The sequence below is a fragment of the Telopea speciosissima genome, chromosome 10 (assembly GCF_018873765.1).
Source record: "Telopea speciosissima isolate NSW1024214 ecotype Mountain lineage chromosome 10, Tspe_v1, whole genome shotgun sequence".
In the NCBI taxonomy this organism is placed as follows: Eukaryota; Viridiplantae; Streptophyta; class Magnoliopsida; order Proteales; family Proteaceae; genus Telopea; species Telopea speciosissima.
Genome location: NC_057925.1, coordinates 37,046,017 through 37,071,792, shown reverse-complemented (window position 1 = coordinate 37,071,792; position 25,776 = coordinate 37,046,017). Strand labels below are relative to the sequence as shown.

General features: G+C 40.9%; 5 non-coding genes and 3 pseudogenes across 5 annotated transcripts; all 8 read left to right on the top strand.

Annotated features, from left to right (window-relative positions):
* The first annotated feature begins 23,851 nt into the window (after positions 1 to 23,851).
* LOC122644293 lies at positions 23,852 to 23,970 on the top strand (annotated as a pseudogene).
* Positions 23,971 to 24,106: 136 nt separating this feature from the next.
* LOC122644463 lies at positions 24,107 to 24,232 on the top strand (annotated as a pseudogene).
* Positions 24,233 to 24,368: 136 nt separating this feature from the next.
* On the top strand, positions 24,369 to 24,486 carry LOC122644402. Its single transcript, XR_006330333.1, has one exon. It is a non-coding gene; the product is annotated as a 5S ribosomal RNA (ribosomal RNA).
* A 137-nt stretch (positions 24,487 to 24,623) lies between these two features.
* LOC122644336 lies at positions 24,624 to 24,742 on the top strand. The gene has a single exon (XR_006330274.1). It is a non-coding gene; the product is annotated as a 5S ribosomal RNA (ribosomal RNA).
* Positions 24,743 to 24,879: 137 nt separating this feature from the next.
* Positions 24,880 to 24,998, top strand: LOC122644355. The gene has a single exon (XR_006330293.1). It is a non-coding gene; the product is annotated as a 5S ribosomal RNA (ribosomal RNA).
* A 136-nt stretch (positions 24,999 to 25,134) lies between these two features.
* LOC122644294 lies at positions 25,135 to 25,253 on the top strand. The gene has a single exon (XR_006330268.1). It is a non-coding gene; the product is annotated as a 5S ribosomal RNA (ribosomal RNA).
* A 136-nt stretch (positions 25,254 to 25,389) lies between these two features.
* On the top strand, positions 25,390 to 25,503 carry LOC122644292 (annotated as a pseudogene).
* Positions 25,504 to 25,638: 135 nt separating this feature from the next.
* On the top strand, positions 25,639 to 25,757 carry LOC122644318. Its single transcript, XR_006330271.1, has one exon. It is a non-coding gene; the product is annotated as a 5S ribosomal RNA (ribosomal RNA).
* The last annotated feature ends 19 nt before the right edge of the window (positions 25,758 to 25,776 follow it).

Below are 25,776 nucleotides of genomic sequence, written 5' to 3'. Positions count from 1 at the left end.
ATGTAGTAGTGCCTGGGCAAGACTAGCATGTTGGACCATCCCAGATGCTCAAATCTTGGCCCCACTTTGAAGGCCACGAGCTCCTCAGCAACGACATCCCTCCCTGTCTCAATTTTTCGTGCTCGCAGTGACTGGGTGTATAGGGACTGGGGCCGGAGCCGGTGCTGCTGCAACTGCAGGAGCCCTATTTCCCCTTGTCTTGGGACCCTTTTCCACTCAAATTAACCTACACACATTCAAAGAAAATAAAAGAGACAATGTGAGTGATTAATCACTCCAATTTTATTTTTTTTTTTAAAAATGGAGATGTGATACAAGAAAATTTGAAGAACAATGGTCTTCTTGAACTCAAGATTTAAAAGAAAAATAAATGAACCCCTATGGAGATGGGCATAATATTTAGGGAAAAAGAACAACAAACCATGCAAGCATTATGCTTGTAAAAGAAATTGAAGGAAAATAATATACATACTTTCAAGAGTAAGGATAATTCCTTCTCAAAGGGCAAAAGAATTGGGAAATTCTCCAAATTTCCATGGAGACAGTAATATTAGTTCTAAACAAGGGTTTGTACATTACAATTTACTGTAAACCCATTTAAGGTGGGGAGAATAAGTAATATACTTCATGTCCTAGAACAAAAACCACCAAAACAAGTGGGAGATTTCGGGTTTGGCAAGGGTTTGTCTAACCCTAGCCCCAATCGATGGGCACTACATGATTAACCATGATTACAACTAGGTTTGGAACTTAAAAGAACAAGAAAAACAAGATCTCAACACATTTTCAAGCAAACAAACCAATGTGAGAAAAAGGGGAGAAAAACTTGGATAAAAACCCTAGAAGAAGAACTAGAACAATCCAAGGAATCCAAATAATTGGGGAATCTCATACCTTGAAGTAGGGAGTTTTGATATTGAGAGTGAAGGAGCCTAAATCCATGATCCTTGGGAAGAAATTTAGAGTAGATGAAGTCTGGGCACCTCTGGTCTGTTCCTCCGCTTCTAACCAACAAACCCAAAATATGAATAAGGAACTGCGTAGTTACTGTCCTTGTCAAAATTTGTCGAGCGGACGCACGATCGGACTCACTATCATGAATCCGCTGAGCCTAGAAACATTGACCTTTCATCTTCTGTACTGAGCGGACGAACGAATGGAACCATGATACGAGGATTCGCCCATTAATCCATTTGACTCAGATCCTCTCGGCCAATGGGCACCCTGAAAATGGACGAAGGAGCGGACTCACATTCCGCATCCATCTGTTAGTCCGCCTAAGCCAACTTTGAGAACAAAGTCACGATCGGACTCAGAGGTGTTGATCTGTCCATGGATCCGCCCGTGTTCTAAAGGGCTACTGGCCTATATTTTTGGCTCAGCCTTCTTCTTAGGACTCTAGTTGCTTCTGTGTGTTGGAAACACACACCTTGTTTACATTTTGTGCTCTTCCCCTATAATGTAATTATTGTCACCCTTATCCTTGTGCTAACATGTGAGACATCTCAATTTATCAGGTGCTAAATCATGATCAATACTCACAATCGGAATCGTTCCCCTCCTAGGGAAGACACCGGTGATGTTTCCAAGGAAGGTTTACCTGTACCGCCTCCGATGAGCACTAATGCAGATGTCGCCGCACTCTTGGGGAATATTTTGTGCGACATGCAGAGAGAACACCGAGAATCCCAAATGGAACAAAGCACTTTTATGCAGAATATGACTGGCCAGCTTCAAAATGTTGGTCGGGAAGGACCAAGAGTACCACCTCTGGTGCACGAAGTCCCAAATCCCACAGCTAATACCACTCCCATTATTCCTCCTTTTGGGCAGGCTGCAAATGAAGTTCTTGCAGCGCAAGTGAACCAAAATCCACCTCCCCCTCCTCTGACTGCCTTACCGGCCAGAAATGTGGTACCGGAATGGGCCGATGCCTCCAAACTTTCAGAGAAGTTTCAAAAATATCATCCTCCTACTTTTTATAAGTTGATCCATGACTCCATGTTCCCGGCTACCTGGATACGGGATCTCAAAAGGATCTTTGAGGTGCTACCGTGTAGTGATCTCGAGAAAATTCGATGTGCTACCTTTCAACTCCAAGGTGACACTGATGCATGGTAGCATTCGTCGAAGGAACATTTCTGGGCCAAGTATCCAAATGCAACTTTGGCTCAATTTAAGGAAGCTTTTCTTGAGAACTACTTTCCAAGGAATTTCTGAGAAAAGAAGGAAATTGAATTCATGAGCCTCAGTCAAGGATCCAAGTCGGCCCTTGAATATCAACAAATCTTTTAGGAGTATTTTAACTTTGCTCCGACTCATTTGAAGATTGAGGATGTGAAGGCAAGAAGGTTTGAGAGAGGGCTGAGAGCTAGTTTGAGTACTTCGGTGGTACTATACAAGTACCCCACCTATGCAGAAGTGGTTGAAGCCGCCAAGTTGATAGAAGACCAGTAGAGGGAAAATTATCGGGCTATACAGGCTGGCAAGAGACCAATGCCATCTCACGACTCTAGGGGACCCAACAAGTTCTAGAGGAGAGGGGCTTATACCAATGTAGCCCCAATTCAATCCCGCAGACCTGATGCGGCTCAAGTGCCTAAAGCTATACCTGCTTCTCATTATGGGGCCCAGACTCTTATTTGTTACAACTGCAAGGAGTCTGGCCATGTGGCTAAGGATTGTCCACAACCACGACAATCTGGTTCATGGCCAGTTGTGACTTCCAAGGCACCCTTGGAAAAGATTGTTGTTCGCCCACTTGTTCCTTCTCCAGTGAGTAAGACTCAGGGGCGAGTTTATTCTGTTACTCATGAGGAAGCCCAATCTGACCCCGGTGTTATCACAGGTATTATACTCCACCACCTTAATCAAATCATTTATGTTGAGTTTATCGTGTTTGGCTATTCGGTGTTTGTTAGGCATGATTTCTGTGTGCTCCTTACCTGCTTATGTGTTATTTGATTTGGGGGTATCACACTCCTTTGTATCCCCCTCCTTTGCCAAGAAATTACCAATTGAACCAGCCAAAATGAAGCAAAAGTTGACAATTAGTACGTCGACTGGAAGCAAAGTCGAGCTTGACCGGTCCTTCAACTCTTGCCCTATTCGAGTAAGCGACCACTGGCTTGAGGCCAGTTTGATTATTCTAGATATGAGAGACTTTGATGTCATTCTGAGAACGGATTGGTTATCCACGTATGGTGCTAGCCTGATCTATGCAGAGAGGAAGATACTCTTCTGGACAGGAGAGGATAACGAGTTCGTATTCAAGGGTAGCAAAAGTAAGAGGCCTAAGAACCCAATCATATCGGCTCGCAAGTTCAGAAGCTCTTAGCACAGGGTTGTTAATGTTATTTAGCCTCTGTAATGGATACTGAAGCCAAGGTTACACCTATGGAAGGGATAAGTGTGGTGAGGGATTTTCTTGATGTCTTTCCGGAAGACCTTACATGGTTACCACCGGATCGAAAAATGGAATTTATGATTGATCTGATACCTGGTGCTGCTCCAGTATCAAAGGCACCGTACAGAATGGCCCCATCAAAACTAAAAGAACTTCAAGAATAGCTTAATGACCTACTGAAGAAAGGTTTTATCAGGCCAAGTATTTCCCCATGGGGCGCACCTATTTTGTTTGTGAAGAAAAAAGACGGTAGTATGCGTCTGTGCATTGACTACCGTGAACTCAACAAGCTTACAATCAAGAATCGGCACCCGCTGCCTAGGATCGATGATCTATTTGACCAATTACTAGGCGCAAGGGTATTCTCTAAGATTGATCTCCGCTCGGGGTATCATCAGTTAAGGATCAGAGGTAGTGACATTAGCAAGATCGCGATATGGACACTACGAGTTTCTGGTTATGTCCTTTGGACTGACCAATGCCCTGGTAGCTTTTATGTTGTTAATGAACAGGTGTTTCATGATGTGTTGGATAAGTACGTTATTGTGTTTATTGACGACATCCTGGTCTACTCCAAGAGCGAAGAAGAACATGCTGACCATCTTTGATTCGTGCTGCAACGCTTGTTGCAGTTATATGCTAAGTTCAGCAAGTGCAAATTTTGGTTGCAACAAGTGGCTTTTCTAGATCATTTGGTATCTGCGAAGGGTATTGAAGTTGACCCCAGCAAGGTACAGTCGGTAGTTGACTGGGAGACACCTAAGAATGTAGCAGATATTCACAGTTTCCTCGATCTAGCCGGCTACTATAGGAGATTTATTGAGAACTTTTCAAAAATCTCTGCTCTTATGACTCGACTAACCCGAAAGGGAGTGAAGTTCGAATGGTTAGACGAATGTGAACAGAATTTTCAAGATCTGAAGCAACGACTAATTTTGGCTCCGGTACTTACCATTCCAAATGGTATCGGAGAGATGGTAGTCTATTGTGATGCGTCAAATATGGGACTCGGCTGTGTTTTGATGCAAGGTGATAAAATGGTAGCCTATGCTTCTCATTAGCTAAAGGATTATGAGAGAAATTACCCGACTCATGACTTAGAGTTGGCGGCTGTGGTCTTTGCCCTAAAGATCTAGAGACACTATCTGTACGGGGAGAAGATTGAAATCTACAACGACCATAAAAGCCTCAATTATTTCTTTACTCAGAAGGAACTCAATATGAGACAGAGGCGCTGGCTGGAACTCATGAAGGACTATGATTGCACCATCCATTACCACCCGGGTAAGGCAAATGTTGTAGCAGACTCTCTCAGTCAAAAATCACAGACCTTATCCATCGCCTCCTTAGCTGTCAGTAACGAACTTATAGAAGAAGCTAGAAGGATGGATTTGGAATTATTGGTACAGGGTGTTACCCTATCCCTAGCAGCTTTATCGGTGCAATCAGCCTTGGTTGAAAAGATTCAAGCAGCTCAAGCATCAGATGAACATTTTTAGGAGATTATTGAAGCTATCTAAGGTGACACACAGTGAGATATGGCTTTTACATTGACAGATAGCGGCGTTCTCATGTTTAGAGATCGCCTATGTGTCCGTAAGGACGATCAGCTAAGAAAAGAAGTGTTGTCAGAAGGACATGAGTCTCCCTACTCAATTCATCCAGGTAGTACTAAAATGTACAAGGACCTGAAAGGATATTACTGGTGGAATGGAATGAAAAGGGATGTAGCTGAATTTATGGCCCGGTGTCTTACTTGTCAGCAAGTAAAAGCAGATAGACAACGACCCCATGGCCTTCTACAGTCATTGCCCGTGCCAGAATGGAAGTGGGAACACGTCACCATGGACTTCGTCACAAGGCTACCCCGTACGCCTAGGGGTGTTGATGCTATATGGATTGTTATGGATACGTTGATGAAGATGGCTCATTTCATTCCTATCAAGGTCACCTATTCTATGGATAAATTGGCCCACTTGTACATTGATAACGTGGTTCGCCTACATGGAGTTTCAGTTAGCATTATTTTGGATCGGGACCCCAGGCTCACATCCAAGTTTTGGGGCGGATTCCAGAGAGCTATGGGTACCCTGTTGAGTTTTAACACTACCTTCCATCCACAGATCGATGGGCAGTCGGAAAGGACAATACAGACTTTGGAAGACATGCTTCGAGCTTGTGCCATTGATATGCAAGGCAACTGGGATGAGCACATCTCGCTTATCGAGTTTGCCTACAACAAAAATTACCAAGCTACTATTGGAATGGCACCCTTTGAAGCTCAGTATGGGAGAAAGTGACGTACTCCATTGTATTGGGATGAAGTAGGTGAGCAACGTATCCTTGGGTCAGAATTGATCCGAGCAACCTGTGAGAAGGTGGACTTGATCCGCGAGCGAATTAAAGCTGCCCAATCTAGGCAGAAGGGCTATGCAGACCAAAGGCGAAAGGATTTGGAGTTCCTTATCGGTGATAAAGTATTTCTCAAAGTGTCGTCTACTAAGGGCGTAATGCGGTTCAGCAAGAAGGGCAAGCTAAGCCTGAGATATATTGGACCTTATGAGATTCTTACGAAGATCGGACTAGTAGCTTATCGGTTGGTGCTTCCACCATCTTTGGATGGCATGCACGATGTCTTTCACATGTCTATGTTGCAGAAGTATGTGCATGACCCCAGTCATGTTCTATCTCAGGAACCACCAGAGCTGGCAGTAGATATATCTTATAAAGAACAACCTGAAAAGATCTTGGAAAACAAGGTGGTAAATCTTCGCAATAGACCTATCCATTATGTGAAGGTGAAGTGGTGCAACTACACAGAAGAAGAAGCCTCCTGGGAAGCCGAGAAATGCTAGCAAAGTACCCTTCCCTTGGATTCCTACAAGGTACAACAATTTCGGGGATAAAATTTTTATAAGGTGGGGAGGATGTTACATTCGCGCCCAGATTTACTATTAATTATAATTTTTCTCTCTCCTATAACCTGTAGATTCTACTGCCGTGTATGCTGGCGAGTGGTTTTCGCTTGTGGTCATACCTAGCCACAAGATCATTGACCAGTCCATGGGCCTGCCTATGGAGGAGAGGTTCCTTAATCGACAGTGGGGAAGATTTATCGATGATGACTTCGTCAATCATCCTCCTAGCATGAGTCCACGAAGCAAGGAGTACCAAAAGGCGTTCCCTGTGTCCCCACAGCTAGACACCTCCTTTGGCGATGATCTTAGTATCGCGATTGGGAAACTATTCGGGATCATGAGGGACATAAAGTGACGGTCGACGGATAAGATACTAACCTTGTGAATGTTATTGTACCCTCCCTTAGTTGACCCTGAAGTGTGGGCCAAAGCCCGATCAAATTCCTTATGTTTCTGCCTTTACAGCAACAACGGATGCACAAGCGGACTCAGCAAGACTGAATCCTCCAGTTAGTCCGCCCGTGCTGTTTAAGGACTTTGTGTGTTTTCCTTGTGTGGGACCCACACCCCGTGCCTCGGGCACTCTTTTATGGTCTATTAGACGAGGTTGGTCTCATCCTTGATCCCCTTGACTTGTGGGCTTACCGTTTGGGTGGACCCATTAGCTTGGTAGGCCTCATAATTGAGTTTTGACTCATAGTGCCCATGCCAAACAGACCCTAAGTGGGATTGGATATAAAGCTAAGGCTTAGTCCTTAAGCCTCATTACTTCATTCACCTACCCAAAATGTTGGAGCATTGGGAGCATTGAAGGCTTGGAGAAGAAGGATTTGGAGAGGCTGTGGAGGTGGAAAGCATTGAATAACCCATCCTTGAGGTAGGCATCTTCACCTTCCTCCCTCTCTTTTCCATTTTAGGTTTGGGGGACCCCTTGGAATCGAATCCAAGCTTAGGGCTTCTCTTGGAAACCTTTTAAAACCTTTTGAATGCTCCTTGAAGACCCATAATCCCTCTCCTTAATACTTCTATGGAATTGACAACCCAAATGCTGTTCAAGCATTTGAAACCTAGCTTAGGTTTGGGAAAAACCTTGGAGATGGATCCAAATCCCTTGAATCCCCTTACCTTCTTTGAGGACGATGTGTATTGGACCTCCAACAAAGGTTTGAGCTCACCTCCCCAACCCTAGGACCTTATTGGGTCCATGAATGAAGGGTTGGAGGTGATAATCTTCGCAACTTTTAAAGGAATGGCAGCGGACGAACGACCAGACTCACTGTCGTGTACCCGCCCATTAGTCCGTTTAGCCTAACCTGGTTGTTAATCTGGGCAGAGCCACGAGCGGACCCACCAAGGTGAATCTGCCCGTAGCTCAGGTTACTCTCGGGTGTGTCTCAGGTTTTGGACGGATGCACGAGCGGATCCATGTTCCGCATCTACCCGTGAGTCCGTTCCATATATTTTTTGGGTATGGCCTGGACGGATCCACGACCAGACTCACCTGGCTGACTCCGTTCCTTCATCCGCCCCTATTGTCTTGGCCCAAACTTCATTTAAACTGTAGGGACCTTTTGTGGGACCCACCTATACACTTCTAACACTACTTCCACGTGTTCTCAGATTTTGGAATCTATACGGGAGTACGTGCACTAGAGCAAACCTCATCGAACGATAAGCAAACGAACTGTGAGTGGGTTTTGGGTGATGTTTAGGCTTGATATATGCATACATATATATATATATATATATATATATATAGATACAATCATATGGATTACATAATGGTTTATGTGCTTGCATTCATTCTTGCCATGTTGCATTTTGCATATAAAACCATATTGGATATGAATGGATGAAATATGGATATGATGTTTTACATTGTTATATTAGGCTATGGTGCCGGGTATGCTGGTGCCGAAACCCCGCAGTTCTTATTATTACTTTCATTGCTTGCCATCCTAGTCTGTATGTACCGTGTCATACTAGTACTCGGGTGCTAGGTGGAATGAGACATTGATGCATCCAAAATACCTCTCGGGATGATAGAACTGCATGTAGTATATCTGTGGTTAGGATTTATATTCCTTTATGCTACGAACCTTGCCAACGATGGTTTACGTGTTGGATCGTCGGAGCACCTGATGTCTGTGGAGGTGGGAGAGGCCAGGTCAGGGGTAGTAATGACTATTTGGGGTCTACCACTGGGTGATCCATGGATTCTACCGGCGTTAGTCCCTTGTGATAATTGAGGTTTCACTAGGGCGATAGGATAAGTGACTCTCAGTATCTCCTGAGTTATCACAGTAGCATATACCATGACTTAGACTGTTTGTTAGGTGGAAAATATATGTTTAACATTTCATGTATCATGGACTATGTGTGATTGTGTGTATGTGCACTCCCCTTTCCCCTCACTGGCTCAGTGGAGCTAACCCCCTGTGTACATAACTTTTAGATTTTGATTCTGCTGATGGATATTTGGCTGGCCTAGATGTACAGTCGACAGAGTATGATGGAATTGGTACAAAGGAGCCTGGGTACGTGTCAGAGGAACACAGCGATGGTTGCCCCTGTGATGATTGTGCTTATGGGCACTGATGTTACTTGGGGACTTTCCCCACCTTTTGATTCTTTTGGGGCATTGTGTCCGTTATAAACACTTTTTGTAACAACTTACTATTATTTTGAGTAGTTATGTCATGGTCAGCTGGTGTCAACATTAACTATTATATTATCACCTAGACAGCTGAACATACTATAACTGCTTATGTAATTAATGCTTTCGCTCTTTATAACTCTGACAATGGTTGGAAATATTTATTTCTTTTGCTCAAATGTATCCCTTGGGTGGTGACTATGCGCTGGGACACTATGTCGTTGATCCTGGTAGGTATTGGGGTGATGCGTGTCATCCTAATCACCCTCTTGACTGTGCTTAAGGCATAAGCTTGGGATAGGGGCGTGACAATAACCCTAATCGATGAACATGAAACCCTAACTGGGCAAATCTTACCAAAAAAAAAAATTAAAACCTAAATCGGACTAAACAAAGAGAGAGAGAGAGAGAGAGAGAGAGAGAGAGAGAGAGAGAGCAAAGAGAGACTCTGAGATAGAGTGATAGCGAGATAGAGAGAGATGGGAAGGAATACCTGCAACTCATTCTTTTCCCCTCGCAATACTCTGCAACTCCTTCTTTCCACGAAACTAAAGAACCCCATGGACTTACCTGCAGATTCTGGGGATTGAAACGATGGCTAAAATCGTAAGGATGAGAGTGAGTTTCACTCTTCAGAACAAAATCACTGCCTTGCCTGAGAAAAATAGGAGAGGTTGGGGATTCTTGGGTTTGAAACGATGGCTAAAATTGCAAGGATGAGAGTGAGTTTCACTCTTCAGAACAAAATCACTACCTTGCCTGAGAAAAATAGGAGAGGTTGGGATTCGAAATATGGGAGTGGAGACCACCCCAACCGAGAACGAAGCATTCGACAAGAGAGAGAGGGAGAGAGAGGAAGTGTATTTGGAATCGTATTTCTTTCTTTTATTCTGGTAATAGGTATCGTATTTCACTCAAAACAAATTGACATATAATTGTATGTCGTATGATGTTTAGGAATTCAATTAACGAACAAGATCTATCGATACCAATTCCATGGATCAGATTACTCCCGACCATGGATTCACTTATTTGCACTGCCGACCAGAAAACCTTTTGCCTTTTATATATATGTACGGGATTGTGGTTAGTTATTATATGTAGTTATTAAAAGTGAGATAAATTGTCGGAAGAAATTCTAGGAATGGGAAGAAATTGTAGGAGTGGGGAAGTGGGTAGTTAGGATTATCCGTGCATTTATTGACGAATGAAGAAGTAGAAAGTGTAACCCTTCCAAATCTGTCAAGGAGTTTAGATTGCTAATGGTCCATAGGATCAATGGTCTTAGCGAAAAGGAACCGGAGTGTAAACCAAATTATAGATCATCATATCCTCAACATACGACGACAGCTGAACTAAACATAACCATTCACATAAACATAGCAGAAGTCTTTTACTTAAACCATAAATACTCTAATCCGAAACCATAATCTAACCATTACATTGTCTCTTAAAAAAAATTAAATCAAAATTACATCCTTTAAACCTTAAACTAAAATAAATCAAACTTCAAGTCTATAAATCAGAACTTGTCTCAATGAAATTTTAAGGTAAATCAAGTGTGATAAACATCTTCGCCGTAGTCAAAAACCACGTCCTCATTATTCTCATCATAAACCTGCTCATACTCAAGAGGTGTTTCATCTGAAAATATAACGAAGGTACGCTAGGGAAAACTTAGTGAGGAAACAAAACAACCTCATACGAGCAGTTGAAAATCATGCAACAATCTTAACATAAAGACATACATAAACAATCTCATACGATGAAATAACAATGAGCGAAACAACCTACATTTTACTTAAGTTTTATGAACAAAAGAAAAACATAAGTTTGTCTAATAATATCGATAGTCAAAATAACTTCTTCCACTAAACTTGAAAAAGGAAAAAATAAACAGTGCCATACAACGTCCCTGCACCGTTATACATGTCACTAAAAAGAAACTAATGGTGCTTGCACCTTCTATACAGATCATGAAATTAAATGATGTATGCACCTTCTATACAGGTCATCGAACTGAAGGGAAACATAAATGCACACAAATATAATCCACAAGAATAAATCATCAATTGAAGCTTTGGACAAAAATTCAAATCAAAATAATCAGTTGGAGTTTTGGACAAAAATCCAAATCAAAATACAAAAAAACTCAATAATTGAGGCTTGTAAATAGGATTTGATACAGAAGTTTGAGGGAATAAAAAGGAGAGTTTTTATAATAAAAATAACAGCATGGAGTTATGTAACTCCACTCACCGGTCGAATCAATGAACGTGTACTTCTCCCGAAATTTGAAAATTTCAGAACTCTTTATTCAACTTCAACTCAATTTTTGTCCCATTTAGAGGCTGAAATTGAAGATGGCTATTTCAGCGTAATTGGTATATTTTGGTGTCTATTATCTAATGGAGTTGGAATCACTCGCTTTTGATTGTTATTGAGAGAGTTAGGGTCTTCGTAACAAGGAAATGTCAAATCTGCCCATGACAGAATCAACTCATCGTTTGCTTGAATAATCAGATTTCCTCACAAAGCTTTGAAGGTGCCCTAATGGAGGATTATGAGTACACTGCAACTACAGGTCCAGCAATGGAGATAATACCTTTGATCTCCTTCTTCTCTTCTTCTTCCTCTTCTTTTTTTTTTTTTTTTCTTCCTTTCTTCTTCTTCCTCTCTTTCACGATTTCACTGTCTCCCTCTCATGTTTTCTACCAAGGACATGGAGTTCCTCCTCCTTTTTCTCAGATTTAAAACTATTTGAATATTAGTTCAAATCTCCATATGATTCTTCCTAAAATCTATTCTAATTCTAATTTGTTTTCCTCCAATAGAATTATTTCAAAAGGAATCTTTGACTTGAGGTTTTTAAATTAAAAATTAGATTTTGTAGTTTTAATCTTACTTAAGTTCCTTCTTTTGCTGGGATTTTATTCCATAAGGATTTTCTCTCTCCTTAAGGAAAATATTCTCTTAGTACAAGTCTCCCACCAATAGGAGATTGCCACCTCACCTTAATCTCTCTCATCCAAAATTTAAATAAAATCCACATAGTCTACCTAAATCAGCCAAGCATAAATCCTTTAAAAAATAATGCTATTTTATTAAGTTGGAATGATTAAATGGTCAATTTATGAAGCCCACAAGTGTTAGGTCCGTTCACACTTGAACTAGACTGGTTTAGGTTTAGCCCAAATTAGGTTAAGGTCTGTTTGGTTGTACTAATTAGAAATTAATTTATTATTCAACTAGTGAACATTAACTTATTGATTTACTTATTAAATTATTTATTTTGGAAAATTCAAACAATACCCTTTTAGTTTCTCTCTCCAGAAAACTGTGAAAATGACATTTTTACCCTTTTTGGTAAAACTTTCAAAATAACTCCTGGGAACTAAGCTTGACTATGTACAGACTTATTTCAGCCTAAAAGCTAGTAAAAATATTATTTTAGGCAAAAGTACTTACCCTTGATTGGCTCCCAAGACCAAAGTGCTCTCAGGGCTTTCCCAGAAATCTGATCATCCTTCCGTCACTCACTTCTACAGGATCTACATAATAGATCAAGTTTTAAATTAATTTCCCTATTATTCCAGTATATTATAATCCGCCCCCATTAAAAGAAATTTCATCCTTGAAATTGAAAAAGAATTACTTGGCTCACTGAATAAATGCAGGTACTGGTCCGCATATCGTCCTCTTTTTCCCACGAAGTCTCTTGAGTGTCGTGGTTGTTCCAGAGAACCTTCTAGAATAGTATGGTACGATTCCGTTAGACCTTTTCCTTACGATCCAGAATTTGAACCGGGGATTCTTCATATGACAAGTCTGCATTTAGCTTCAATGGTTCATAGCTCAATACATGTGAAGGATCTGCAATGTATCGTTTGAGCAAAGAGACATGAAACACATCATGAACTCCTATCAATGTTGGTGGTAGTGCAACTTGGTACACTACTGGTTTGATCCTTTGCAAGATTTCAAACGGATCAATAAATATCGGATTCAGCTTCCCCTTCTTACCAAATCTCACCACTCCCTTCATCGGCGCAATCTTGAAAAATACGTTGTCACCCACAAGAATTCAAGTTCTTTCCTTCTGGTGTCTGCATAACTCTTCTGTTTGTTTTGAGCTGCCTTGATTCTCCCTTGAATTAGACGAATCTTCTCCTATGCTCCCATAACCATCTCTGGTCCCAACAATTGTCTTTCCCTGACTTCGTCCCAATATAATGTTGATTGGCACTTCCTGCCATAAAGTGCTTCATAAGGTGCCATACCTATGGTCGCTTGAAAGCTGTTGTTGTAATCGAACTCAACCAAAGGTAGGTGCTTCTCCCAACTTCCTTTTAGATCCATAACATAGGCCTGAAGCACATCTTCAAGTATTTGATTCACCCTTTTGGTCTGTCCATCCATTTGTGGGTGGAAAGTCGTTCTAAAGTTCAACTTCGTCCCCAATGCTTCGTGTACACCCTTCCAGAATCTAGATGTGAATCTGGCATCTTTGTCCGATACAATGGATAATGGTATTCCATGCAATCTGACTATCCAATCCACATGTTGGATATGTGTGTCCATCAAACCCGATTCAATCTAGTTCAACCCAGTTTATTATGTATTAAACATTTCATATATTTTTGTTTAATATAATCACATGCGATATAAACTTTTTGAGCAATGTATGTCCATAAGTATTACTTAAAATTGGTAGTCACGACTAGGGTTTGGGTTGGGCAGCCCTTATCATATGGTCATCGCATTGGGTGTGTCTAGACATGTTTGATATCGGGGTAGGAATGTGAGTACACACATGTTGATGTGTATATTAGCAAAGAATCTTATTTTTTCGATTCCCTCATGTATTACTACCAGATGTAGGTTTGGGATAGACATGTTTCACCGAGACCCAGTACCTGATAGGGCCTTGTTACTGTATAATGTGAGCGTATTCTTTGGTTTACCCATGACTGTGGTTTAAGAGAACTAAAGCTGATGTTCTAGGAATGCGTAAATATTATGTGAGTGAAAGAATCACTCAACATGGTTTCCACTGCTCAATTGAGGAACATCAAAGGGAGTTAGTCTGTGGATGGTCAATTTTGAATCAGGATCCTGTAACATTTTTATAAATGGTTTTTGCAAAAACATATTTTCACATAAAATGATAATTGATAATTATGTCTTTGATTAAAGAGTTTAATTGTGTTTTGGAGATTCTGATCACGTACACAAACGCTTAGATACAGAGATGTACCATGGAATGGGGTTTGGCAGTACTAGTGTACATGCCCTACATTCCATGACGGCGGGCGATGTTGTTTAGTGGAGGGTTGGTGCTTATTTGATATGCAGGGATATTTTTGGGATTTGCTAATTATTAATTGATTTATTTAAACTAGTATGAGCTTGATACTATTTATTTAGGGCCCATTAATGTTTAAATTAATTAATAAAATTATTCCCTTATAGATTTTGCTTCTTCATTAATTAGAAGCCCATCAGGGCTTCAAGTCGAACAAGAGAGAGAGAGAGAGTCAGACTCTCATTGGGAATGAGGGAGGCTCTTTAGAGCCTCACCTATTTAAACACAGCAGAGGGGGGTGCAGAACCCATCCCAGGGTTGGATGAAATTTATGCCCCCCTCTGCAAAAAGCGCAAACACTCTCTATTCTCTCTCCTTCCTCTCTTTTGATCACTTGCTCTCTAGGGTTTTGAGATCTAGTTAGGACTTTGGAAACCTAGTTTTTCGGATTGGATCCAAGTATTTGAGAAAAAAATTCTGGTTTGGCTTGGGGATCTTCTGCTTGCATCAAGGAGATCCAGATTAGGGCTTGATCGATCGGCTCGTTAGGGGAAGAACTATTATCTGGAAGAGGAGCAACACTTGAGGCTCAACATGTTAGCAGATCTTGATGTTTTTATTTACATTAAGTGTAATCACAGATGTTGATCTCGTCCCACCAATTGAAAATGGCGTTGAAACTACCCTTGATGACCTAGAACGACCTGGTTGTAGTTGAACCATCTCCGGTGAGAGATTTGGTCCACCGAGTCGAAAAAGAAGACCTTGCCCATATTGATACCCTGTTTAAGGTATTCCAGTTTCATATCGGTATCTATACGCCTCTACTTTGGTTTGATAGCTTGAAAAGGTTATATAATTGCTTTTTCGAGGGGAAGGAGAAAGTAGTACCAATTGTGGGAACATCAGCTTATGCCGGAACAACAGTGAAGAAAGCAGCATCTCCACCACCATATCCATATTTAATCCCCCCGGTCCTCCTGTTTACCTCTTAGCAGGGGTGAAAACTACACCATCACTAGCGACAGAGTCATTACCAACAGCTTCCAATCAACTAGTTTCGGATCGGTAAGGGTCTGTTAAGAGCTTGTCTTAGCAGAGCCTTGCCTTAGGGTCATCAACCGAAACTACTGATGCTTACTCACATGCTGACCATTCCGATTAAATCCAATTTGATCTACCGTAGTCTATACCTAAAATATCTGTTGTGCTCTTCCAATTGGTTCAAGGTAAGCAGCTGAAACAACTGCTGGTGGTACCTATCCAACTGTCTTCACCGCTGGTGGAATTGGATATCGATCCAACGAGTTCAGAAGCAAGTGAAGGGAAGCGTCGTACTATGGTTCAATGGGTGAGGATGCTAGGTTACCAGGTTCTCAAATCGGGTATTGAACCCTCTCTCCCCCAAGCTGTCTTCTCCCCCTAGCTATATAGTTTATCTGTCTCTCTCTCTCTTGCTACGCTCCTATACAAAAAAAAAAAAAAGAAAGGATCACAATTGTGCTTAAATCCCTACTTCCACCGAATCTCATGCAGCAGGAACCATCCGACATGTTTTTCATAGTGCACATTTAAAAGAGTGCCAATTGTTGCAGAGAAGGAGCTGCATGTGTTCTTGTTCAAGAATTGAGATAGATCCCTTTGACCCCAGCCTCCTCTGATGTTGAAAGTCTCTCAAGCCTGACTTTCTTAAGTCTTCCATTCGAACCACTAGTTGGTAGTCCGAACCGTCCCTCTGCCCCAAAAAAGAGTACCTATCATGCTTTGACCCCACATCACATCATTGTCGGCACATCGCTTCCTTTACTCAATCGCCCCAGAAGCCTCTCCATATCGTTTTGACCTTTTTCGGTGGCTGTTAGCTTTTTTTATTCCCCCATTATAAGTCGTTACTACTAGCAATGACTTCCTCTTTCATTACTTCATCCTTTCCATATCCCTCTCCCTTGTTTTCAGTTACTCATCATGGCACTCAGTTCATATCTTTAAGTTCGATCATTGACAAGGTTGAAAGAAAGGGTGGGACTATCAATAAGAAGAAAAACAAAAATTGCGGTTTCATTATGGTATTACTTTACGACAATTACTTAAATATGTTCGTATTGCCGGAAAAGCCAAAGGGTCAACGGGTCGGGTTTTACTACAACTACTTAAAATGCGTTTGGATAACATCCTTTTTCGATTGGGTATGGCTTCGACTATCTCTGGAGCCCGTCTTTTTAATTATTTGATAATCATGGGATGCGAAAGAAACCCGAATCGATTTCTTTTCACTGTGCATTTGGGTATGGGATGGATCCCTTTTTCCATGGGATGGAAAAAAATGAGTTTTCTCTCTCTTATAGATCCCATAATTTTTATGGGACAAGAAAGAGAGGGTTTGGTGATGAGCACATTTATGTGTGAAATCTTAGGGCCATAAAGCATGCATTTTTATACTTGGAACGGAGCTACTCGAGGTTTTTATTTGTGTTTTCAGGTTTTAGGTGAATTCTTGTGCAAATAGAGCAAATGATGCTAAGGAGCCATTTTTAAGCTGTTTAGTGGTGTTTGGCAGTAGCCAAAAACGCCCAGGAGTCTAGAAAATCAAGTTTTGATTGAGCACTGAAAGAATCATGTCAATTAGTCAAATTTGAACTTGAGTACAGTGGGCCCCTTAGTATAATTTTGAGGTGTTAATAGTATGGATGCGTAGCCCGTCGAGTCAGCTTCGCAATGGTTCAAACGACACTTGATTCCAAATTGAAATGAAGAAGTTACGGTCGTTTTTGTAACGACGCGCAAAAATGGCATGCCACTGTTTTCAAGTTTTATGACCGGAGTATATTTGTAACTATCAAAAATCAGTCGGGGACAAAGTAAAGCGAAAGTTCGGATTCAAGGGGATGTAGTGCAATTATCAGAAGTTATCTTAAAATTCAAGTAGACGCCGATCCGAAGGCTGATATTAAGTCTGATTTTTAGAGGCAAATCTGATGGCCCAGAATGATGCAATGGCACAGAAGTTCTGCGTACGCGCCTACATCGTGATAAATCCGGAATTGACTTTCCTGTTAGCCGAAAGATTCCATTTGGAAGGCTCTGGAGCAGTCCAACTTCAACTTGAGACATCTTGGGCTCCCGAACTCCAAATTGGACAAAATTTGGGTCTATTTTGGGTGATTTTTCGCAAGGAATGTAATAGTGAGGCCTATATAAGTATCCCATGCTCCACGTTTTTTGAAGGATAGAATGGGAATTTAATTAATACTTGAAGGGAATCATAGTCATCACCCTCACTCTCTCTCTCTCTCCTCCAACTCTCCAAGGGTATTTTTGGGATTTGAATATGGATAGATATCTTGTGAAAAATATTCTCTCATCCTTGGAAGGTTAAAAAGTCAAAGATGCCTCGACCACTTTACTTGGAGAAGACTCCTGCAAAGAAAAGGAAGCACAATAATTAATTGAAAAGTCCACTTTTTAGAAAATAGCAGGTTTAGAGAGCTAAGCTTTGTATTTCTCTCACTTTGTATTTTTTTTATTTTTTTCTTGGGATTCAAGCTTTTTGTAAAGGAAGGAGAAGGGAATATTTCTCCTACCTCTTCTCTCTTCTTTTCTCCTTCTCCTATATATACTAATGCTTTGGGGTTGTAATAATTTAATTTTAGGCTAGTTTTAGTTCAGTTTTTTAATGAATTTTTCTTCTTCTTCTCCTTCTAATTTTTGGCTGCTCTAGTTTTAGTTTAATTTTATGAGTTTGATTCCATGGCTGTAACAATTTTATGCTTTCAATTAATGCCTTCAATATGGTTGTAATCTCTTAATTCTAGTTCTAGTTTTAAAGCTTTCTAGTCTAAGTTTCTAATTCTTGTGAGAAGACTTGGAGATTTAGAAAAGGAAATCATGCAAGGATTATTCAAGTTGTTCAAGCTTAATCAATTACATTCATGCAAAGCCTAACTAATTCATGCACTTTCAACTTTGGTAGAAGGGAGTATCAATTTCTTATTTTTATTTTTATGTTCTTCTTCTTCTTAACCTCTTAATTCTTGTAGTTTCTAATTTTTTTTTCTTATTCTCTACCTCTTTCTTCTCCTATTATTTTTATTTTATTAGTATTCTCATCCCCTCCATTCCATCAATTTTAATGGGATTCTCATTCTCCACTTTTTATTTTTAGTTTCATTCTCTACCTCTCTAATTCAATCATGCTTTTAGGATTTTATTTTTTATGCACTATTATCATTATGCATTATGTTAGAATTTTAATTCAATTATTTTTGTTTTAATTTGAGATTTGGTAGCGCCATTTCAAGTGTGTTAGAAGAAGCAAGCAATTTCAATCCGGTTCAAGCACCTTCGGGTTTTACCTCTTTAATCTCTTTGCTTTATTTTTCCTTTATTGTTGTGGTTGTGATGTGTGGTTGCAATTTATTCCTTTCAATCTGCGTTAGTATTGATAAGTTAGATGGATATGTGTTAGGACGCTAATTCAATTCGTTAGATGCGTAATTTCATTAAATGGATGTGTGTTAGGATTCGATTCACTAGATGCTTGTGAGTTAGGATATATTAATTTAATTATCATTAGTTTAATTTTACACTTTAATTAATTTGGCCCACTTTGCATTGCTTTAAAGTGAGTAAGATAGAGTGGCGTACATCTCCATGTGTTCGACCCGTAGCTACGACTGATCCGTATGCTTGCGGTTAATTATTTCTTGCAAAAAAATTTTTGGTGCTATTACCAGGGAGATTACTGCCCACTTTATTTTTCTGATTTTTAAGTAATTCGAAGTGCTTTAGTTTCTTCTCTTTCTCCCTTTCTTTTTCAAAAAAAGAAGTTTTTGAAAACCTCATCTTGTTTCTCTTTTGTTTCAAAGACTATGCACCCAATCTAAAGTCCTTCATATGCCCAAACCCAGCCTCTTTTGGTGTCCCTCATAGGATTAAGTTCCCTATGACGCTGCATCTTGACTTGGTTGGGTGGATTGGCATGTGACTTATCTTTGGAGGTAACCAACTTTGACAGCAGGAAAGCAACAAAGTGAGTGCTTTTGTTGTTAGTGATTTTTTTCCCCCCTCCTATTCCTTTTATTTTTCTCTTTACAAAGCAAAAAAAAAATGTTTTAGGGAGACCTCAATGTTGGATAGGTGGTTAGTTTATGCATGTTTAGAATAATAGGAGATACACTTCCACCTATGACTTTGGGGGAAAGGTGGAACCATGCTAAGGCAGCCATGACTTTGGGGGAAAGGTTTAAACAGGCTAGGGCAGCCAAAAGTAGTGAGTTAGAGAACAACTTTGCACCACCCCAGTATAATTTTGTTCCCCAACCCAACTATGGGCTTTCAGAAAATTTTGATTGGTCACATCTCCAAACTATCCATGTTATGGAAGGATGCCCTAATCTTTATGGGGGTAGCTATGGTGATGAGAATGTGAGTCCTCTATTTCAGTATAATTTTTTTGGCACTTACAATCAGAGGTGGAGTGATCATCCCAATTTCTTGTGGGATCAATGGAATAACCAAGCTAGACCACCCAATTTCCAATATCATGGTCACTTTGGTCCTCCAATGCCCAACCCTCCATTGACTCACAATGAGCCACCTCTCCTAGCACCTTATCAGCAACCCCCAGGGTTTACCAATACAGGAGAAGCAACAAGAATAAGTAAGCTAGAGAAAAGCATGGCCCTATTCATAGAAAGTAGTAGTACCATGGAGAAGCAACTCTGTCAATTGATCACGATGTTGCAGGAGGAGGAAATGGGTAAAATACCTAGTCAGCCTAAACCTAGTCCATGTTACCAGATTCCAGTTCAGAATGAACCGCCCCATCCCCCGTTTAATGATGTGGAAATTCCACCACCCCATCCCCCATTTAATGATGTGGAAATTCTACCACCCCAGTTTGAAGTTAATGAGAGTCAACCCCAACAAGATGATTTTCAAGATGATTTATTTGTTGAGATTGAGTTTCCTGAAGATGTTAGTGAAGCAAAGTTTGATGAGCTACCTGGGGAAGTTCAACTTTTGCCTGAAATTTCTTATTGTAGTGAGCCTAGTGTTTCTACTAATTTAGAATCAAATTTTCATGATAGCAAAGAAACCCTAGAAATTCGATCTCCCTCTCTCTCTTTGGAAAGCCCAGATGATTGTCATACTGAGGATTATTTTGTCCCACATGTTGATTTGTCCAAACCTCCTAGGTTTGATGATTTTATTGAGGAGGATAATGTTAGTCATGATGCTTTTCAGACATATTTTTATGATCCTTATTTGGCAAATCAAGTTATGCAAAGGGAGGATAGTTTTATTGTTAAGATTGATTTGTGTAAACCTCCCATTTTTTTATGATTATCTTGATGAGGTTACTGATATTCATGATCCTTTTGATGCTTACTGCGATCCATTCCTGGTTGGTTTTTGCGATAATGACATGCATTCTGTATTGACCATGAGAGGGAATGGAAGGATTTATGGCCTGAATTTTAATGTTTTCATTTTCCACTGTCCCTTGTGGACAAATTTTACTATTGGATATTTCTCATTTGTGCTTAACTTCCATGTTATTTCTCGCTTTACTAAAATTCATGGTTGAGTGTTTTCTGGTTTTGAAGATCATTCTACATTTACCGGCCATGGATTGAGATTTCTGTTGCTACCCCTAGTACTTTTTGTAGAGCTCATGGCTCTTCATTATCCTCGTTGATTATATCTGGTAAGCCCCCTCATCCCCGCCCTTGTCCTTATTCTTTATTTTTGACATACATTGAGGACACTGCATGGTTTAAGTGTGGGGCGGTGTGTTGGACTTAATTGGTGAATTTTGATTATGGCGGTAGTTTTGGTTTTGTGCATACGTTTCTTTGATTGCAAAGCGAGAGAGGGAGGGAATTAGGTGCCCTAGTGTAGACACCTGATTTTTGTCACCCTCCCTGGCGATGATGGCACGTAGAGGACCGGTGACTTCTATCTCAAACACACACAAAAAGAGAGAATGTGTGGACTTGGCCCATGAAAAAGCTCACTGGTGCCAAGTCCATAAGGGGGTAAATTGAGAAATAGTAAAATCTAAACCTAAAGGGGGTAAATTGAAAAATTAATAAAATCTAAACAAACCCTAAGTGGAGGGTAAAATGGGAAAGTTTTTTAAGAGGATAAAATAGGAAAAGTTAAAATAAAGATGAGGGTAGAATTGGAAAAATGAATTAAACTTTTAAAACCCTAAAAGGGGGGAGGGTTAGAAAGGGAAACTAAAAAAATCTAACAAACCCGATCTAAAGGTGGGGGTAGAATTGGGAAAACAAATTAAATATTTTAAAACCCTAAAAGAGGGGAGGGTGAGATGTAAGGGTGTCAATTTGGGATCGGAACCGGGAACCGTCCCAATACCATCCCGCTAAAACCCGGTACCGGACCGTCCCATTAGTAAATGGGACGGTACTGGTATCTGATTTTGGTATCGAATGATAAATGGGACGGGACGGTTTTGGGACGGGATTTCTAATGGTACCAGTACCGAAATACCAATTAGGTACCGGATGGTACCGAAACTACTAGTACCGTTTAAAAAGAAAAGGGTATATAAGATCCTTTTTTTTTTTTTTTTTAAAAAGGATATAAGAATTACGACTCATTAGGGTTTTACTAATTGCCTTTTGAATACAAAGAGGAACAATAGGTCAACAGCCGTAGCTTGAAGTCTCTCTTCACAGAACCTGCTACAGTGCTACTCCTTCGACCAACTACATCTACCAAGTTCTTCCTTTTTGCACAACGGGATTCTTTCATTTTGTAGGACTTCTCTAGATTTAAAAAATGAGAAGCTTATTACATGTGATCTTAGGGAGTTTGAAGAAGTAAAACTATGATTTCATAATTTAAGTTGCTTTATAAAAAGCAGTAGATAACTTAGATTTCATGATAGTGAAAAAATTCCACAATACTAATAAACCCATCTCGTTAGAAACAGTTAAACTTCTTCTCCCTTTTTCTACAGTGCCTAGAACCGTTTAAAAACCGATACCATTCCGTTCTGCTAATTATCGGGACTGGGATCTAGGTTTGGTTCCGTTAACTAAATAGAACGGTACTTGGATTGGTACTTTTGATACCGGTACTGGTACCGTTCCATCCCAAATACCGGAAACCGTTTCAATTGACACCCTTAGTGAGATGGATAAAAAAGACAAAAAGGATTAAAAATGGGAGGAGCCGTCGTTCTCGAGGGAGGGAATTATCCAAAAGGAGAAAATCAGACAGTGAGGAGAGTCAGGGAAGCAGAGAGAATAAAATAGAAAAAACACAGAGAAAACAGAAGGAACAGTGAGAGAAAAGGAGAGACAGAGGGGAGAGAAGGAAAGAAAAAACCAGAGAGGGGTCATCGGCTTTCTAGTAGGAAACCAGAGAGAGAAAAAAATGCAGAGAGCAAAGGAGACAGAGAGTGAAAAAAGAGAGGAGAGAGGATTAAGATAGAAGAGAAACAGAAAGAAATGGAGGAACCCGTATGAGACAGTGAAGCCGAGACTTCTGTGAGCCGGAGAAGACGCTCAGCTAGTGCAATTCTTCTTCTTCTTCTCGTTTTCATTTTTTTATTTTCTTCTCTTTTGCTCCTTACTTCAGCCATGGTTATCAGCCGTCAGTGGCCATTATGATCGCAACCCCAACAGAGCCCATCGGATCACCTCCATTGTCCTTCCATTTTCCAAACTCCTTTCACTCATCACCGAACCCATTACTCCCTAAACCCATCTGCTCACCGCCTCACCACCATCAATGAAACTCACTCACACCCCGCCGTCCCATCTTCTTTTGTAACCATCCATAAACCTTTCTTTTTTCTTTTTCCTCCATCTCATCTCCACCGAACATCCATTTCCCATTTCATTTCAAAACCCACTTCCCTTCCCATTTTCTTTTTCAATCAGCCATTCACCATTACCTCACCCTCTCTTTCATCCCTGAAACTAATTCCCTTCGTCTCCTCTCAATCTCTCCTTCAATCAAAACCCAACTCCATCATTCAACCTCTGTTCTCTGGAACCTATAATTGATATGGATTGATTCGATTTGGTTTTACCTTCAGTTCAATCGAAGGGAGAAAAGGGCTTGAACAGCTTCAGGAAGTTCCATCGTCATCTGGGGTTCTACTCGGAGCAGACCTGCTTGCCATCGATGGTGTTGCATATTACAATTGCACTTTATTTCATTTGTTTTGTTTTTTTAATTTTTTATTCTCTTATTGTTCTTGTAATTAAATCCCTTCCCCATATTAGATCCCAATCTGTAATAAAACCCCATCCCATATGATCGAGTTCAAGGTTCTCACATTCGAAGGCTGAAGGCTGCAGAATAGAGGTGCCTCGACCTCTACCGAGGCTGATTCATCCACAGACCAGCACTAATGCCGGATCCCATCATAACTCCAGCTTAAGCGGGCTAATTCCGTTTCATTCCTTTTCATTTTCTAATTCATTTCCATTAGTATTCTGCTATGATTTATTTATGTCCAAAATCGGATGACAACGGGGTTTGCCTGGATAAAGTATAAGAGAATTAGGTGGCGTAACCCTGGCGGGTGCGATCATACCAGTACTAATGCACCGGATCCCATCGAACTCCGCAGATTAAGCGGGCTTGGGCGAAGTAGTACTAGGATGGGTGACCCACTTGGGAAGTCCTCGTGTTGCACCCCTTTTTGAACATTTTTTTAAAGTTTTATTTCGGTTTCCTCGTCCCTTTTTTGTACATATCATTGTTATAGTATGAAAAATCGGACAACGGGGTTTGCCTGGATGAAGTATAAGAGAATTAGGTGGCATAACCTTGGCGGGTGCGATCTTACCAGCACAAATGCACCGGATCCCAGATCCCATCAGAACTCCGCAGTTAAGCGTGCTTGGGCGAGAGTAGTACTAGGATGGGTGACCTCCTGGGAAGTCCTCGTGTTGCACCCCCTTTTGAACATTTTTTTAAAGTTTTGTTTCGGTTTCCTCGGCCCTTTTTTGTACGTATCATTGTTATAGTATGAAAAATCGGACAACGGGGTTTGCCTGGATGAAGTATAAGAGAATTAGGTGGCGTAACCTAGGCGGGTGCGATCATACCAGCACTAATGCACCGGATCCCATCGAACTCCGCAGTTAAGCGTGCTTGGGCGAGAGTAGTACTAGGATGGGTGACCTCCTGGGAAGTCCTCGTGTTGCACCCCCTTTTGAACATTTTTTTTAAAGTTTTATTTCGGTTTCCTCGGCCCTTTTTTGTACGTATCATTGTTATAGTATGAAAAATAGGTCAACGGGGTTTGCCTGGATGAAGTATAAGAGAATTAGGTGGCGTAACCTTGGCGGGTGCGATCATACCAGCACTAATGCACCGGATCCCATCAGAACTCTGCAGTTAAGCGTGCTTGGGCGAGAGTAGTACTAGGATGGGTGACCTCCTGGGAAGTCCTCGTGTTGCACCCCCTTTTGAACATTTTTTTAAAGTTTTATTTCGGTTTCCTCGGCCCTTTTTTGTACGTATCATTGTTATAGTATGAAAAAATCGGACAACGGGGTTTGCCTGGATGAAGTATAAGAGAATTAGGTGGCGTAACCTTGGCGGGTGCGATCATACCAGCACTAATGCACCGGTTCCCATCAGAACTCCGCAGTTAAGCGTGCTTGGGCGAGAGTAGTACTAGGATGGGTGACCTCCTGGGAAGTCCTCGTGTTGCACCCCCTTTTGAACATTTTTTTAAAGTTTTATTTCGATTTCCTCGGCCCTTTTTTGTACGTATCATTGTTATAGTATGAAAAATCGGACAACGGGGTTTGCCTGGATGAAGTATAAGAGAATTAGGTGGCGTAACCTTGGCGGGTGCGATCATACCAGCACTAATGCACCGGATCCCATCAGAACTCCGCAGTTAAGCGTGCTTGGGCGAGAGTAGTACTAGGATGGGTGACCTCCTGGGAAGTCCTCGTGTTGCACCCCCTTTTGAACATTTTTTTAAAGTTTTATTTCGGTTTCCTCGGCCCTTTTTTGTACGTATCATTGTTATAGTATGAAAAATCGGACAACGGGGTTTGCCTGGATGAAGTATAAGAGAATTAGGTGGCGTAACCTTGGCGGGTGCGATCATACCAGCACTAATGCACGGATCCCATCGAACTCCGCGATTAAGCGTGCTTGGGCGAGTAGTACTAGGATGGGTGACCTCTGGGAAGTTCTCGTGTTGCACCCCTTTTGAACATTTTTTTAAAGTTTTATTTCGGTTTCCTCGGCCCTTTCTTGTACGTATCATTGTTATAGTATGAAAAATCGGACAACGGGGTTTGCCTGGATGAAGTATAAGAGAATTAGGTGGCGTAACCTTGGCGGGTGCGATCATACCAGCACTAATGCACCGGATCCCATCAGAACTCCGTAGTTAAGCGTGCTTGGGCGAGAGTAGTACTAGGATGGGTGACCTCCTGGGAAGTCCTCGTGTTGCACCCCCTTTTGAACATTTTTTTAA